At 38.6% G+C, this 8,277-nt stretch overlaps 1 long non-coding RNA gene across 1 annotated transcript; it reads right to left on the bottom strand.

The window, feature by feature from the left end:
- Window positions 1–3,017: 3,017 nt before the first annotated feature.
- On the bottom strand, window positions 3,018–5,966 carry LOC107827787 (uncharacterized). The gene is made up of 2 exons (XR_001657602.2): window positions 4,986–5,966; window positions 3,018–3,186 (listed from the first exon to the last, which is right to left on the bottom strand). It is a non-coding gene; the product is annotated as an uncharacterized LOC107827787 (long non-coding RNA).
- Window positions 5,967–8,277: the final 2,311 nt, after the last annotated feature.

The following is an 8,277-nucleotide window of genomic DNA, read 5'->3' as shown; positions in this document are numbered from 1 at the left end:
AATCAAATTCGAGATCAGTTACTCCTGAACCTATATTAGGGAGATCTAAAAGAGTAGAAAATGCTCCAGATAAGTTAACTCTCTCTCTCTCACTCTCCACAATTTACTTCTGACTGATGCTGGAGAACCAGATCATTTTGTTGAAGCGATACAAGTGATAAAACTCTAATAAGTGGAAGCTAGCTATGAAAGAAGAGATGAATTCTTTTCAAAAGAATAAAACATGGATAATGTAAGGACCTGGTCGGTCGTTTTGAGTATTACAATCCTATTCCCCTATTTACTGCTCAATTTATGATTTACGGTTGTTATTTGAGTTGCCGGGATAATTGGTTCGGGCCCGATGAGGTTTTGGAGTGATTTGGAACACTTAGTTCCAAGGTTTAGAACATAAATTAAAAAGGTTGACCGGATTATGACTTATGTGTAACGACCCCGAAGAAATTTTTGCTAAGAAAATTGAGGTTTTGTGGTGCCGAGGTAGATCAATTAGTACAAAGGTCCCCGGCTCGGACTTTTCGGGTTGAACAATGAATTGGCGAGTAAAAGAAAATTTCGGGCAGGAAAATACCTTTTTACGGCCCACTATGTGGCCACATAATCACTCTTCGGACCGCATAATGGCCGCAAAGTGAAGCAGAAATGAGCCAAGTTTGAGGACCATTGTGCAGTCAACTATGCGACCGCATAATCATTTTGCGGACCGTAAAATCTATCGCAGAATAAACTTGAGATTTTCCAAGGGAAGTTATGCGGTGCATTATGCGACCGCAGAACAAGTCTGCGGTGCATTTTGCGATCGCATTACGGGTCTGCGGGGCCGCATAACTACCGCAGACCCAGGCAGGCGACCCCCAATTTTGGGCACCAATTTTTGCGGCCGATATGCAGACCGCATATGAATTCTGCGATCGCATATCAATTCTGTGATCGTATATGCGACCGCAGAGTGTGTTTCTGAGCTTTATTTTTCTAGTTTTATAAACCCGACCCTATTCTTATAAAATAATATTGGGAGTCATTTTAAAGGGTTTCATCTGATATTTTAGAGAGTGGTGAGAGCATCTTAGAGAGAGAAAGTGAAGACTTAGTCAATTGTTCATCAATTCTTGTTCAAGACTTGAAAATTTCACAAGGATATTGCTAGGGCTTCAAAGAGGTAAGAATTTCTTCCCCCAATTCTTCAATTTAGATTTTTAGGGTAAAACATGGGAGGTTAAGAGTATGATTCTTAGGTGTAAGAGTATCAATTATACATACACATACCAATAAGGTTGTGAAAAAATTGTTGAGTTCAAATGGGTAAAGATTGGGTTGATAATGGTAGAAATCTTCATAGATTTTAATTGAAGATTTGAGGGTCGAGTTGATGTCGGAATTTGGTGAAATTTATATGGTTGGACTCGTGGTTGGATGGGCATTCATATTTTGTAACTTTTGTCGGGTTCCGAGATGTGGTCCCCACGGGCGAATTTTAAGTACAATTTCGGACTTTGTTGGAAAATTTATATTTTCATATGGAATTAATTTACTATAATTCGCATTGACTAAATCGAATTAATTATGGCTAGATACGAGACTTTTGGACACCAATTCGCGAGGCAAGGGTATAACGGAGTAAGAAATTATGCGATTTGAGGTAAGTAATACTTCTAAACTTGGTTCTGAGGGTATGAATCCCTGAATTACATGTTATATGAATTGTTTGGAGATGACCCACATGCTAGGTGATGGGCGTGTGAGCGTGCATCATAGGAATTGTGACCAAATTGATTCTGTGGAGTTGCATAATTAAATAAATATCATTATTCGCACATCCTCCATGTATTAGTGAAATTGAGCTGAGACTCATGTTAAAGATCACGATTTGGCTACGCGCCAATATATTTTGGAACCCACATGTGTCGTATTGTTCTTGAACTATTTGTTAAATTTATAATTTTGTACTCACGTGATAGTTATGTTTATTTATTTATGTCTTTCATTGATACTTCATATCATCATGTCGGGTTGATTCTTAATGTTATTGAGAGCCCGAGAGACTGGATATTCCGAGTGATAGTTATGTTTATTTATTTATGCTTAGATCTGTTTATTTATGCTTAGATCTGTTTATTGAGAGCCTGAGAGACTGGATATTCCGAGTGATAGTTATGTTTATTTATTTATGTCTTTCATTGATACTTCATATCATCATGTCGGGTTGATTCTTAATGTTATTGAGAGCCCGAGAGACTGGATATTCCGAGTGATAGTTATGTTTATTTATTTATGCTTAGATCTGTTTATTTATGCTTAGATCTGTTTATTGAGAGCCTGAGAGACTGGATATTCCGAGTGATAGTTATGTTTATTTATTTATGTCTTTCATTGATACTTCATATCATCATGTCGGGTTGATTCTTAATGTTATTGAGAGCCCGAGAGACTGGATATTCCGAGTGATAGTTATGTTTATTTATTTATGCTTAGATCTGACTATTATAGCGCTTGGGTTGAAGGAGCCCCTCTGGAGTTTGCACCCCCACAGTGAGCGTTGTTGATATATATATATATATATGGGATCACTACAAAAAGTCGGACCTATTGTGGCGACTAAAGTCGCTACATAGGCACATAAAGTCGCCACTAAAGACATACAATGGCGACCTGAAGGTTGCTGCAAGCATTACCGTAACTGAATATTTTTTGTGATGAATCTACTCACCACAAATAATTAAAAAAATATGCCACAAAAAAGCTACACGAAACAAATCTTAGGTAGGTCGCTACTGAAGAATGACATTTAGTAGCTTTTGTAGTCGCAACTCTAGTAGCTACAATAGCAGATAATCAGTAGCGACCTTAGGGTTGCCAAATATACTAATTGCTTCTGCGACAAGGTTCAGTCACCACTAAAACCTGTTTTTTCAACAACTACAATAGCGAAAATTTAATACATTTTCATCAATTGCTATCAATATTAAAATCTTCCAAAATTATTCAACAACCAATAAAATTATTCAACAAGTCAAATATTATAAATGCTTTCATTATCACAAAGTGAGTTAAATATATACCACACAATACTACATTGCTCATTGTCATTGTACACATATACATACGACAAAAAGGAAAAATAAAATTTAAGTGTCTTCAAACTCTTCCTTGGTCAACGCCATTTGTGGTTGTTTAAGAACCTTCTTCCTGTTATTAAGAAAAAGATAACACATGACCACTTTGACAATCTCATAATTTAATGCTAACATTAAAAGGGGTGACCACGATAAAATTGTAGTAAGAACTTAAACACATTAAACTATGTATATAAGCTGATTGGGAAAAAAACCATCGATATTAGAAGGACTATACGAAAATCTACCAATATCAAATACATTAACCACTAGAAGTAGATCAAGATGCACTAGAAATGTACACCGGAGAAGCTAACTTAATACAAGCTGATTAGAAAAATAAATAACTTTGTTCACCTCTTCAAAAAATGCCTGCATGAAGCTCCCAAGTCCCAGTGTATTTTTCAAATTTTTCTTTAACTACCAATACCTGCCAAGTGGAGTAACTTAATTCCTCTTAGAAATGTTATGGCAAACTAGTCTCACCTATCATATTAATTACTCCTAACTTAAGTGGAACAATAATTAAACTTTATAGACCTGTCCATTGTTGTTCAGAATGAGAGCAACAATACAAACGTAATGAGAAGCATTAGGAGGTTGTGTGTGAGGAGTATCTAGAATTCAATAGACTAGCATCAAGTGTGTTGCTACAACATGATAATACCAAAATCCTTCCTCTAATAACCACCACCTAAATTTGTGGCCCATAGCCTAAAAAATGGTATGTCTAGAACATCAGTATAGAACTAGAACCAGAAGCATTCTTCGAGCAAAAATTACAAATATTGTAATGATACAGTTAACTAAAGCAATTGACTTTCATCAACTCCCAAGGAAGAGTTTCCCGTAAAAGTTAATAAGAATTATGATTTGTCAAAAATACAAGCTAACAATAATTATCGATTCAGCAAATTAAGCTAATGAAGAGACGAATTCCACAAGGTAACAATATATAAATCTTCAATGCAAATATGTTATATTCACTATTAGTATATACCTGGTTTACAAATATTTTTTGTAAAGGATTCTCATTAGCATTTAACTGTCAAAAAGAAAAGGTGATCTGCAAATACTAATTGTAAAGACATTAAAACAAAAGTATTTAAAATTAAATTTATCTCTGAACTGTCTTCAAGGTCAAACATTGACAGATGATTTGGTCAATGGACCTTAGGCAACAAAATATATTTTATTTACTTGTACTTCTAGATTCTAATTTCAAGTAGATGTTGTTCATTACCACAAATGACACCAATAAATATATTCTCAGAGCTGGAATCAAAAGAAAATGCAGCAGCAACCATCTTTAGTTTGTAACTTGAAAATGAGAAAATAATAATAATAATAATATGCAACAGGGGCCAACCGCCTCATGGATCAACTATTTCTTTTTGCTGTATAGAGAACAAGCATACATGATAATGATTAGCAAAGTTAACATATGGGTGGTCTGTACTGATAATTATAGGTCAAATGGAACTCAAGCGCATGAAATTAATGTTCAAACTAGAATCTTCCAAACTAACATGACGTAATGTACAATTAGCTATCTTTGAAGGTGTCCTAGTTCACATTGTCCAAATTCAGCAAGAAAACAAGTCAAAGATGCCCAGCAAGCTCCATGGTTCCTTTTTACTAGTAAAAACAACCTCATCACAGACAAGGAAATAGCAAAACCCATGATAGATATTAGATATAATCCCAAGAAACAAATAATTATACATCAAATAAATTTTACAAAAAATGAGGGTTATTTAACTTTAAATGATTATGGACACAGAGAGAAAGTCTTCTATAATTTAAGAAGGACGCCAAAGTTCAGAGAATATATAGAAAATCTCAGAAACATAAATACACATGTGCGCTTACCATTAATTGAATCTATTCTCTAGATCTCTGAACCAATCCAGCCGAGCAGCCTTTTGATTCCGCCATGCTCGCTTAAAGAGCTCTGCATCAGTCGCCGAAACCTAATATTCCCAATAATCATCCCTCGAATCCATTTGCTCAGAATCTAACGATTGAAGGCCTTAAGGTAGAGAGCAGAAAATCTGTATGCTTTTCTTACAATTCTCTTCACATTGAGTTGATTCACTAGGGCTCGGGTAGATTTAGGTTAGATAAGAGCAAAAAATATGGAGGAGAAAGATAAGAGAGAGAAAAAGAGACGCTTGAAGGGAGAAGGAAAATCGCCCATGGAACTTAATAGAGAAGCGATGTTGTGGAGGAATTTTGGGGAGAGGATATCGGGTTTGCTGGGGAAAGGCCGAATGGAATTTTGGGGGAAATAAGATTTGGGAACTAAACCTATAAACTTTAATGTACATTTACATATCAAAACAAAAGAATTAGAGGCGACCTAAAGATTGCCACTAGAAGGTCTACTTTTAGTAGCGACCTGATCGCGTCAAATGATCTTTTGTGGCGACTACTTTATCAGTTGCCGCTAAATACCTGTTCGACTGTATTTTATTAGAAACTCTGGTACGCAATAGTGGTGACTTCGCTAGAGTCGCCACTAAAATGTTATTTTTTGTAGTGACTAAAAGCTTCGCTCCTGAAACTATCTTTTTTTGTGGCAACCTTTTCAGGTCGCCGTTAAACTAGTTTTTGTCACCACAATAAGTCGCTACAAAAAATCATATTTCTTGTAGTGGATGAATCTTGTCTGGACATGGATCTTGCTATAGATATATATATTGAGTGACGGATCTTCCCTGGGCATGGATCTTGCCCGAAGTATTTACATTGAGGGGTGGATTTTTCCTCGACATGGATCTTGTCTGAATCATTGATATTTGCGAAATGGATCTTCCCCTGGGCTGGATTGGCCTTATACAGTACTGAGTGACTGACTATCAGTTGATGAATATACATATATATTTTGGGATGGATCTTCCCTGGGCTGGATTGGCCATATACAGAGTACTGAATGATTGAGTATTTTAGATTGTGAATACACGAAGTTTTTATTAAGGTGCATCACATACAGTATGTACATTGGCATGTAGATACAGAGATATCATATTCCTCATATTGTTCAGAATTGATCTGTTTTATTTGTACTGAAAGCAACTGTTGAACTTGAAAGCATGCCTACATTTATATATTGTTATTATCTATACTGGATTGTACCTGCAGAGCTCGTCACTACTTTCAGCCCAGAGGTTAGTTTTGTTACTTATTGAGTTGGTTGTACTCATACTACACTCTGCACCTCGTGTGCAGATCCAGGTACTTCCGTATACGGCGGTTGCAAGATTTTAGGATTTATCTGTTGGAGACTATCAAGGTAGCTGCTCGGTGTCCGCTGACCTTGTCTCTCTTTCTTTCAGTTATTGTACTGTTCTATACTTTCAGACAGTGATTTATCAGTCAGACTTTGTATTCATATTAGATGCTCATGTACTCAGTGACACCGGATTTTGGGAATGTAATTTTATGTTAGGAATTGTGAGATTTTCTATGAAATTCAATGTTATGTTTTCAAACTTAATGAAAATTGCAGTTTATTGAGGTTGTCGGTTTTTCTAGTATTGAGATAGGCGCCATCACGACAGGTTAGGATTTTGGGTCGTGACAAGTTGGTATTAGAGCCTAGGTTACATAGGTCTCATGAGTCATGAGCAGGTTTAGTTGAGTCTTGTGGATCAGTACGGAGACGTCTGTACTTATCTTCGAAAGGCTGATGAACCCTTAGGAAAATTTTACTTTCTTGTATTCTATCGTGCGAACTTGTTGATTTCGGAAAACTAAAATTCTGTTATTCTATTCTCTCACAGATAGTGAGGACACGTACTACCGGATCGGACGGGTCAGCCACCAGTTAGGGCCGCGAGAGGCTGGGGCCGTGGTAGAAGCCGGGGCCGAGGTAGAGGTCGAGGTGTCACTCGTACAACAGTTGGAGCAACACCTGTAGCATCACCAGTTGCTCCAACTCAGGAGCAGATTCCAGATGTAGTTGAGCCGATGGGACCCGCTCAGGCACCAGTTGTGCCCATTGAGTTTCTAGGCCTACTGGAGGCTTTGGCTCATATATTGATAGTTTGCACTGTCCTTGCTCAGGTAGTTTCGGCTCAGGCCATACCAGCCACTTCTTAGGCCGGGGGAGGTACTCATACCCATGTTGCCCGTGCTCCAGAGCAGGTAGTGTAGGGACTTTAGATATCGGGGGCACTACCAGTCCAGCCGGCTGCAGCTGTTCATGCCCCGGTAGTCCCCGTTATGGTAGATGATGAGCATAGGAGACTTGAGATATTTGGGAGGTTTCGACCTCTATCATTTAGCGGTGCTGAGTCAGAGGATGCTCAGGGCTTTCTGGAAAAGTGCCAGCGAATGCTTCGGACAACGGGTATTCTGGAGACCAGTGGGGTCTCGTTCACTACTTTTCAATTTTTTGGGGATGCCTTCAGATGGTGGGAGGCTTATGAGAGGCGCATGCCAATCGGTGCAACACCACTTACATGGCAGGAATTTTCCATTCTCTTTTTGGAGAAGTTTGTGTCGCAGTCTTGCAGAGGAGCTGCATAGATAATTTGAGCAGTTACGTCAGGATGGTATGTTTGTGACGTAGTACGAGATGAGATTTTTTGAGTTGGCTCGTCACGCAGTTTGATTGGTTCCCACTGATAGGGAAAGGATTAGGAGGTTTATTGATGGCCTCAGATATCAGTTGCGGTTGCTTATGACTAGAGAGAGGGTATCTGGTGCCACTTTTGACGAGGTGGTTGACATTGCTCGACAGATAGAGGTGGTCCGTAGCCAGGATTGTGGTGAGAGGGAGGCCAAGAGGCCTCGAGGTTTGGGCGGTTCTGGTGGGGTACCTTCTGGAGGGCAATCCTACCACAACAGGGGTCGTCTTTACAGACACGCTCAAACGGGTCGTCCAATTCACCGTGGTGCATCATCGAGCCATAGTTCATACAGTTCTCATCAGGGTCAGATATCTCTCAGTGCACTTTCAGCCCAGAGTACACCATGTGCTCCTTCAGTTCAGGGATCATCTGTGCCAGGTTCTTTTAGTACTTATTCTGGTTCTTGAGGTCTGCCTCAGAACTTACCAGCCTTTTCAGAGAGGGATTGCTTTGAGTGTGGAGACTTGGGCCACATAAAGAGATATTGTCCCTACCTTACGCGGGGTCCAATTCAGCAGAGGAGTCAT

Source organism: Nicotiana tabacum, chromosome 9, assembly GCF_000715075.1.
Source record: "Nicotiana tabacum cultivar K326 chromosome 9, ASM71507v2, whole genome shotgun sequence".
Classification (NCBI taxonomy): domain Eukaryota; kingdom Viridiplantae; phylum Streptophyta; class Magnoliopsida; order Solanales; family Solanaceae; genus Nicotiana; species Nicotiana tabacum.
The sequence above is the reverse complement of the archived record's forward strand: the minus strand, read 5'-3'. Positions and strand labels throughout refer to the sequence as shown.